Source organism: Adiantum capillus-veneris, chromosome 4, assembly GCF_014529385.1.
Source record: "Adiantum capillus-veneris isolate H3 chromosome 4, ASM1452938v2, whole genome shotgun sequence".
NCBI classification, from domain to species: domain Eukaryota; kingdom Viridiplantae; phylum Streptophyta; class Polypodiopsida; order Polypodiales; family Pteridaceae; genus Adiantum; species Adiantum capillus-veneris.
Window position 1 is genome coordinate 26,966,902 of NC_140934.1, and position 8,157 is coordinate 26,975,058.

The window sequence follows — 8,157 nt, forward strand, 5'->3', positions numbered from 1 at the left end:
ATCAACAAATGTATAAATGTAGGGTTATCTACTTTAATAGAATATATAGAGCTGCAAGGACATTATACATTTTGACATATTGCAGATTGATAATAGCTGTTTGTTTTTCTTTTCCTGCTCCTGTGAGGGTCTCGTAAGAGATGGCATGCTATGGGATTTTTCAAAAAGTATCGCAATACAAACAAGATGTTGGTCAATTTTTGGGTAGATGCACAACCTAGTCTTGGATTTGATTGCTCATTGCTGGCTTCGAGCTACACAATGCCTGGAAATTTTTCTGAGATATATTGACAAAATTCTTCATAGGAATAATATAATGGACCTCTACTTGCACACCCACTATGTACACTTTTTGGTACTAAACATTTGGAAAACAGGCTCACAAAACAAAGGAGAGGCTGCTTAGGTTTTCTTTAGTGTTGTTTATCAGTATTAGTGATTCTTGGGGTGTATTTGACCATAAAATTGAGTTTTCAAGGATATGTAGACATATAGCTGAAACTTACCACAAAGAAACATGAAGGAATTTGCATATTAGTGTCAAGAGATAGAGAAGGAGAGAGCTTGAGCTCTTGCAAGCACACACACACACACACACACACACACACACACAGATAGAGGCAAAAGAATATACTTCTTCTTCTTCACTAACTCAAGATAAGAGGTCTACAAAACATAAGGGAAAATATAACATAAAAGGGGAACTAGTACAACGGTCTAGTATGAACCGCTAGTGAGTGAGGTGAGTAGATAAGTGTGCCATCACTCCAATAGGTAGACCAACTCGGTGTAGTACAGCTGTAGTATCACTAGCTAGGATATGTGTATCCACCAAGGCATGCAATTGATGATGACTATCGGTGGTAGTCATCCAGGAGTCATACATGTTGAGCTTGACATCTCAACACTCCCCCTCAAGCTCAATACCATCTCTCGTATGCCAAGTATTGCTCAAAATTGTGTAGCTTCACCGCTCCAAGGGCCTTCATGAAGATATCTGCAACCTGCTCATCCATCACCACGTACTCAAGGTTGATGTCGCTTGCTAAGACCCTCTCTTTTGGATGAAGTGGTAGTGCAACTTAATGTGATTTTTCTTGGCATGAAACACGGGGTTTTGTGCCAAATGTATGTTGTTGAGGTTGTAACAATAGATGAAAATTGACCTTTGTACCTGTACTCCAAAGTCGTGAAGTGAAAATCCTAGCCATGCTACCTCACATGCTGCCACTGTGGCACCCTTGTACTCTACCTCTTTACTGAAAATAGCAATTGTAGGTTGCTTCTTGCTACTCCATGTGATAGCAACACTCCCAAGTGAGAACATGAATCCAATGGTAGACCTGTGATAGTATGTACTACTAGCCCAATTCACATATGTGTTGCTATAGAGCTGCAACTCCACATCAGCCCTATCAAAGAGTGCATAATCCAAAGTAACATTCACATAGCACAGTGTGCCTCACTGCATCCAAGTGTGGTTTCCTAGGAGATTGTATAAACCAACTCACTGATATAACTGTGTAGCTCAAGTATGGATGTGATAGTCAAGTAGATCAAGTTGCTCACAATCTTCTTGTACATGGTAGCATTCTCAAGCACTTGACCAGCATCATTCCCCAACTTCAAATTTTGATCTAAGGGCATTGCAATTGGCTTACAATCGGCCATACCATAGTTCTTCAACATATCCAAAGAATATTGCCTTTGTGACAGCCATACACCTTCTTCCGCACGAATAAATTCAATGCCCAAGAAATAACGCAAGTCACATCTCAAAGCCCAATGAATGAAGAATGCCACAATCCTCTCATACCAAGCTCTAGGTGCTTACTTCAGTCCATACATTGCTTTCTTCAACCTGCATACAAGGTCATGTAGCCTCATATTTTAATAACCTGGTGGCTGCTCCATATACAAAGTCCTCATTCAAAAATGCATTCTTTACATCCATTTGTTTCAACACCCATTTTAACGCAACATCCACTGCAATAAACACGCAAACGGTAGCCATCTTGGCTACAAGGCTGAACGTCTCCTCATAATCAATCCCATAAGTTTGTGCATAACCTTTGGCACAAGTCTAGCCTTGTACCTGCTCACACTACCATCAACATTGTGCTTTATTTTGTAAACCCACTTACATCCAATTGCTTTCTTTTCCTTTGGTAATGGCACCAATTCCCGTGTTCCATTTGCATCAAGTGTAGTCATCTCTTCATCCATGGTTTTCCACCATTTTTCATCCTTGACAGCATTCTCAAACCTGTTGGTTCTACTTCCTCTATAATCTTTGTCATAAATGCACAATGACGAGCTACATAATTGTGATAAGTCAATCTCTGCAGAGGATTTCTTGCTCTTTTTTTTACCTGCATGGTCCAAGATCACTTCCAGGTGCCTTGTTTCCTGCTTGGATCCTTCTTGCACCCGGAGTATTCATAGAGGGTATGCCAAACTCCTCGTCCAAACTCTACTCAGAACCATTGCTATCACCATCATCATAACCAACATTCAGTTTTGGCAACTTAGGGGCATCATCAACTTTTTCCTTTCCTTTCCTTTCCTTGATACATTTGAAGAGTTAGCAAGACTCACTCTTTCATGTAACCTGCCACTCCATGGATTCTCACCATGACCTATACTAGATGACCCTTACGGCCCACTCAAAACTTATGACTGCACACCTATATTTTTTGAAGCCACATTCTCTCTTACATCATCCCCAAATCATCTTTTACATCAGCTTAGCAACTTGCCATTTCATAAAAAAATGACATCCTTGCTCACCCTCACTTTACTTATGACAGGATTATAACACTTTTACCCTTTTTGCTCAAGGGAATATCCAATGAATAAACATGCTTTTTTTGCTTTTGGATCAAGCTTACTTCTTAGCTCCTCCGGCACATGCACATAAGAAATACATTCGAACACTTTAAAATCTGATACATCCGATTTTTCGCCACTAAACTTTTATTCAGGTGTCATATCATGTACTACAACAGTAGGGGTCATATTCATAATGTAGACACCTGTAGCAATAGCCTTAGCCCAATAACAACGAGGCATGTTATTCTCATTCATCAACTTCTACAATGTGCATGTTCTTCCGCTCAGCAACACCATTTTTTTGTGGAGTATACCTACATGAAAACTTCCTCTGAATTCCATGTTTTTTTTAAAAACCATTGAATTTATTGGAGAAGTATCCTATCTGACCTCAGGCAATTTACATGTTTTCCAGTCTGTTTTTCAACCATAACTTTGAAATTCTGAAAATGCATAAACACCTCACTTTTGCTTCATGAAGTAGATCCATACCTTCCTCGTATGGTCACTCATCAATGAAACTCACATAATATCTACATCCACCCATAGATGCAGTCTTCGCCGGACCCCATACATCTGTATGCACTAAATCTAATGCATTCCTACTAAAATGCTTATCATGAGGAAAGGTTGATTTTGCCTGCTTTCCAAATTGACAAGCTTCACATACTTTCTGCATTTTAGCAACTCTAAATGAAGTAAACCTGTAATCATCTCTTTAGTCTGCACCATTTTCAGTCTCTGCAAATTTACATGACCAATACATTTGTGTCGAATTTCTATATCTGGAACAACAACTGCACCTCGTGCAAACATGGAAGAATTCACCTCGAGCACATCTACATTCTTCTTATGCTCTTTGACAAAGAGACCATCGGGGTTAAGCCTAACTTGTAACCCCAGCTCAATAGAAACTAGGTTCTTTGTAATGTTGGGTACATGTAGTAAATCAAACAAGTACTTCACTTTACCATATGTCATAGACAATGACACATTTCCTGTATGCATAGTAGGATGTGCAGTATCATCCCCAATTTCTACATATCCAAGACTTTTTAAAGTTTGCATTTCCTTGAATCATTCACCATTACTGTTCATGTGATTCGATGCACCAAAATCCACACCCAGGCATTATCACTATATTTTTCCATATTTGTAGACATAGTATTCAGCATGTGTTGCACCACAAATAGCCTCTCAAGCTCATTTGCATTCCTGCTAGTGGTTGCATAATTGTTTTGTTGCCTCTTGTCTAGACAGTCACGTTCAAAGTGACCATGTCTTCCATATCCTCAACATACTACATTTTTGTGTTGACCTGCATTATTATGATGTGCATTTCCACAACCTCTTGGACTCCCCCTACCTCAAAAGTTTCCTCGACCACCACCCATGTAATGACCCTGATTGTTGTTTTGTTGTTGTGCTTGGTGGTTGCCTCTTCCTCGGTCTCATCCATGACATGTACCACGTCCTCTTCCTCTTCCTCTATTGTTGAAAAGGACATGTTTATAATTGTTTCCATCCTGCACAGAGGAGTGTTCCTCAAGTTCCTTCTCTTCCACAATCAATTATAAGGACATTAAATCTATATACGAGGAAATGTTCTCTCAAAGATGGATGTCAGTTTTAAATTGTTTGCACTCAAGAACCAAACCTCGCAGACAAACTTCTACTTTATCATCATCATCAACTGTAACACCAATCGATGTAAATGACTCACATATGTTCTTTATCTTCAGTGAATATTCATTAATGGACAAGTTTTTCTTCTGCACAATATTTAGCTCAGTCTTCAACTGCAACTTCCTTGCCTTTGTGTTGGTCACATCCGCAGATGACAATAAAGAGTCCCAAGCCTCCTTAGGAGATAGCGTTTTTGCATGCGAACGCACTCTAACTACAAGCTTACGGGGGTCAAAATGTGCCCGAAATGGAAATCTGGCTCCATAGTCATAGTCCAAAGGACTTCAAAGAACCCTAAGATGCATACTCTCCAAGAAGAATCACCTCAATTGAAGATCATTGACGATGGCTCTCGGGAATACCGAAGCCGCCTCCTAGATTGCTCTTGCTTGCTGCTCCAAGCTCCTCAGACACAACCAGACTCTAATACCATGTCAAGAGATAGAGAAGGTGAGAGCTTGAGCTCTTGCAAGCACACACACACACAAAGATGGAGGCAAAAGAGTGTACTTCTTCTTCTTTACTAACTCAAGATAAGAGGTCTACAAAACATAAGGGAAAATATAACATAGAAGGGAAATAGTACAACGGTCTAGTATGAATCGCTAGTGAGTGAGGTGAGTAGATAAGTGTGCCATCACTCCAATAGGTAGACTAGCTCGGTGTAGTACAAATGTAGTATCACTAGAGAGGATATGCATATCCACCAAGGCATGACAGTGATGAATATGATTGTCGGTGGTAGTCATCGAGAAGTCGTACATGTTGAGCTTGACATCTCAATAATTAGTAATAGCATAGCTGACTTTCCACAATGGTTATTTTTTCTTGAGAAAATGGTGCTCTCAAAGATAGGGAGATGAACATGTTGCCTCTGGGTCTACCAATCCTTGTTGCATACTCTGCCTGGACACAAAAATGCCGCGATTTGATGTAAGTGAGATGATAATATTTACTGAACAATGTATTGAACTTCTGATAACCAGGTTCAGTTGGATGGGTTTTGAAAATGACACCTTTTCATTTTTTACTTTGTAATGTTTTTACTTTTGAGTGGTTGCTAGAGCCTTAAACCTCATGTGAGGGTCTCTGTAGAGATGGCATTGATTGGAAATTTGAAAATTTGTCCGTTGTACAAAGGAGATGTTGCCCAAATTTTTGCGTTTTAGAGATTGGTAATCTAGAAGATGGAATGGTACAAAAATGTCAATAAATTCTTGACATTAGACTATTGTGGGGACCTAGGCTTATAAGGACATTTCATAACATAGAAGTCAAAAGATTTTCACAGTTTTTGAACAGAAACTGATAAGCATACACAATCTTAAAAGTATCCAAAATATGGTTCATTTTCTTTTTTTCATAAATTCAATCTCTTCTTAGTTGTTAGTTTCTTTGTAATTATGGACACCAACAACAAGGAAAACGGGTCATTGACACCTATCTTCCTAAGTAATGCCAGTACTGATGTGCTTGTGTTTTTGGATGCAGTGGTGGCAGGTAAGAGGTTCCTTCCTTGGGATTACGAAGGAAGCTACAACAATAGTTGGAGATCATTCAGTTGGTTTTTTTCCCCCATAATTTATAGATAGTCCCTGTAAACACTTCTTTGATAAGTATATATACTCCTAAGTGATACAGTTTGTATCAATGTTGCCAATTGTAGTCAATGGTACAATTTTGTCTTTGTCAATTCTAAGAGTTACTTTTTTGTCTACTATAAAGACGTATTTTATGTATTTTTTTACCCCTTGTGTGGTCTCTAGTCCCATTTTATGGTTCAATAGTTTGTGAAATCAAACTATTGTTGGATAATCAAGCTTAAACACACACATACTTGTTTCTAACTAGCCTTTGGTCGGGCTAGTACCATACAATGGGCATAGACCAGTTACATATTTCTTGACTTGACCCACCTAATCCAAGGTATGGGTTGGGACCAAGGCTCCTAATCTGGTCAAGCACATATAAGATATAGTTTCTCACCATAGTTACAAATTTGCTAAAACAATATCTACTATATTTTCCACGTATTAACCTACATGGATAGATTGGGACCTTTAGGTCTATATTTTAGTCAGCAAGATGTATAACCTTACCTTCTGGAGAATACTTAATATGTATATAAAGTCTTGTAAATCTATACTAGTATCTAGAATCAAGTTTTATCATTGATTACTTTTGAAGATGTCAAACTGAAATGTAGTGTTTTGCAAGAGATTGTTGGAATTCTACCTGAACATATATCAATTCAACTATGGGAAACAATAGTGTCATTATAACTAATATCTAATTCTCCTAAATGATTTTCTCATGTTAAACTGATCATTTAATATGGGGAAGTACCAGGGGAGAAAAAGTTGGAATATTGGTAAGGCTAGCAGACTGGTCTCAGTAGGGATCTCGAGGGAAAATAGGGATCCAAATAGGGACCATCTACAAAAGAGCAATGTGCATTAATGGGCTTCAAAGACCCTAAGGTTCAACCCATTAAGACTTCCAAAAAGCTTAGGTTCCAAAATTAAATGAAATGCTCAATGGTCAAGCCTACCTTCAAATATTTTGATGATATATTATGGGTCAACAACCTTGACCATTCCTTCTTCCTCAACCAAAACTCAATTTGCCCCCCCGCCCCCCCCCCATTTGAAATAGATCATCGTGCTACATCTTTTAAGGATGGAATAACGATCAAAAACAGTTTCCTCAGCATGCAATTGGAAATTAAAAATGGTAAGATAAACAGAAGCAAGATACAAAAAGACAATAGCTCTTCAACTTAAGTGTTCAAATACATCCACAGTGGCAGAAATTGACCATTTGAATGGGCTCACAAAGTAATATTATCCAAAATAAAACCCATCCTCTTCTCCAACTCTTCACCTCATACAGGAACCCAAGAATTAAAAAGGCTAGTACAAGACTTTTGTGCCAATGGATTTGAGAGAGTCAGACTCTAGCAGTTAGTGAAGAACTATTTGGCCAAATACACATCAGAGATTCATGGCATACCAACAATATTACACATGCTCAATGGTGGGCACTAGGTCCCTCTGGGGGCCTAGTGCCCCCTCTAGGACCTCCTAGTGAGGGAAGGAAGGAGGGCCACCTTTACACACAAAGTAGCAGAGAAGCATCATATATGGGATCCTAGGCTTATTTACTTGAAAATAAAATCCTATAAGCTTTGTTTTAAACCAAGCCCAAAGCATACCATCATGGGATTATATGGATGGAGAATATAATAGTACATTGTCTTGCTCATAAGGTACCCACTCCCTGCATGGTGTGCCCACCCTCTTCTTTTCTACCCCCATCACCCCACTCACCCATAACAGAGAAGAAATTGCTAGCTCCTCCCATGGACCCACCCATTCTATGCTACTTAAGATCATTTGCATGGAATCCTCTGAGCCTAAGATTGGATGGCATTCTCCTTAGCCCCTACACCGCCACTACAACCTCTCCAAACAGGTCCCCGCATATCCCCAATCTCTCTATGTGGACATCTATAACATGTGTATTAATCTTATGACACCTGTAGTCCATAAACTAAGAAGCTAATTGTAGTTTTGTTGGTTTCTAATGGATTCAGGTAACATGATAAATACTTGTATAAGCTGGGCTTGTGGATAAAGG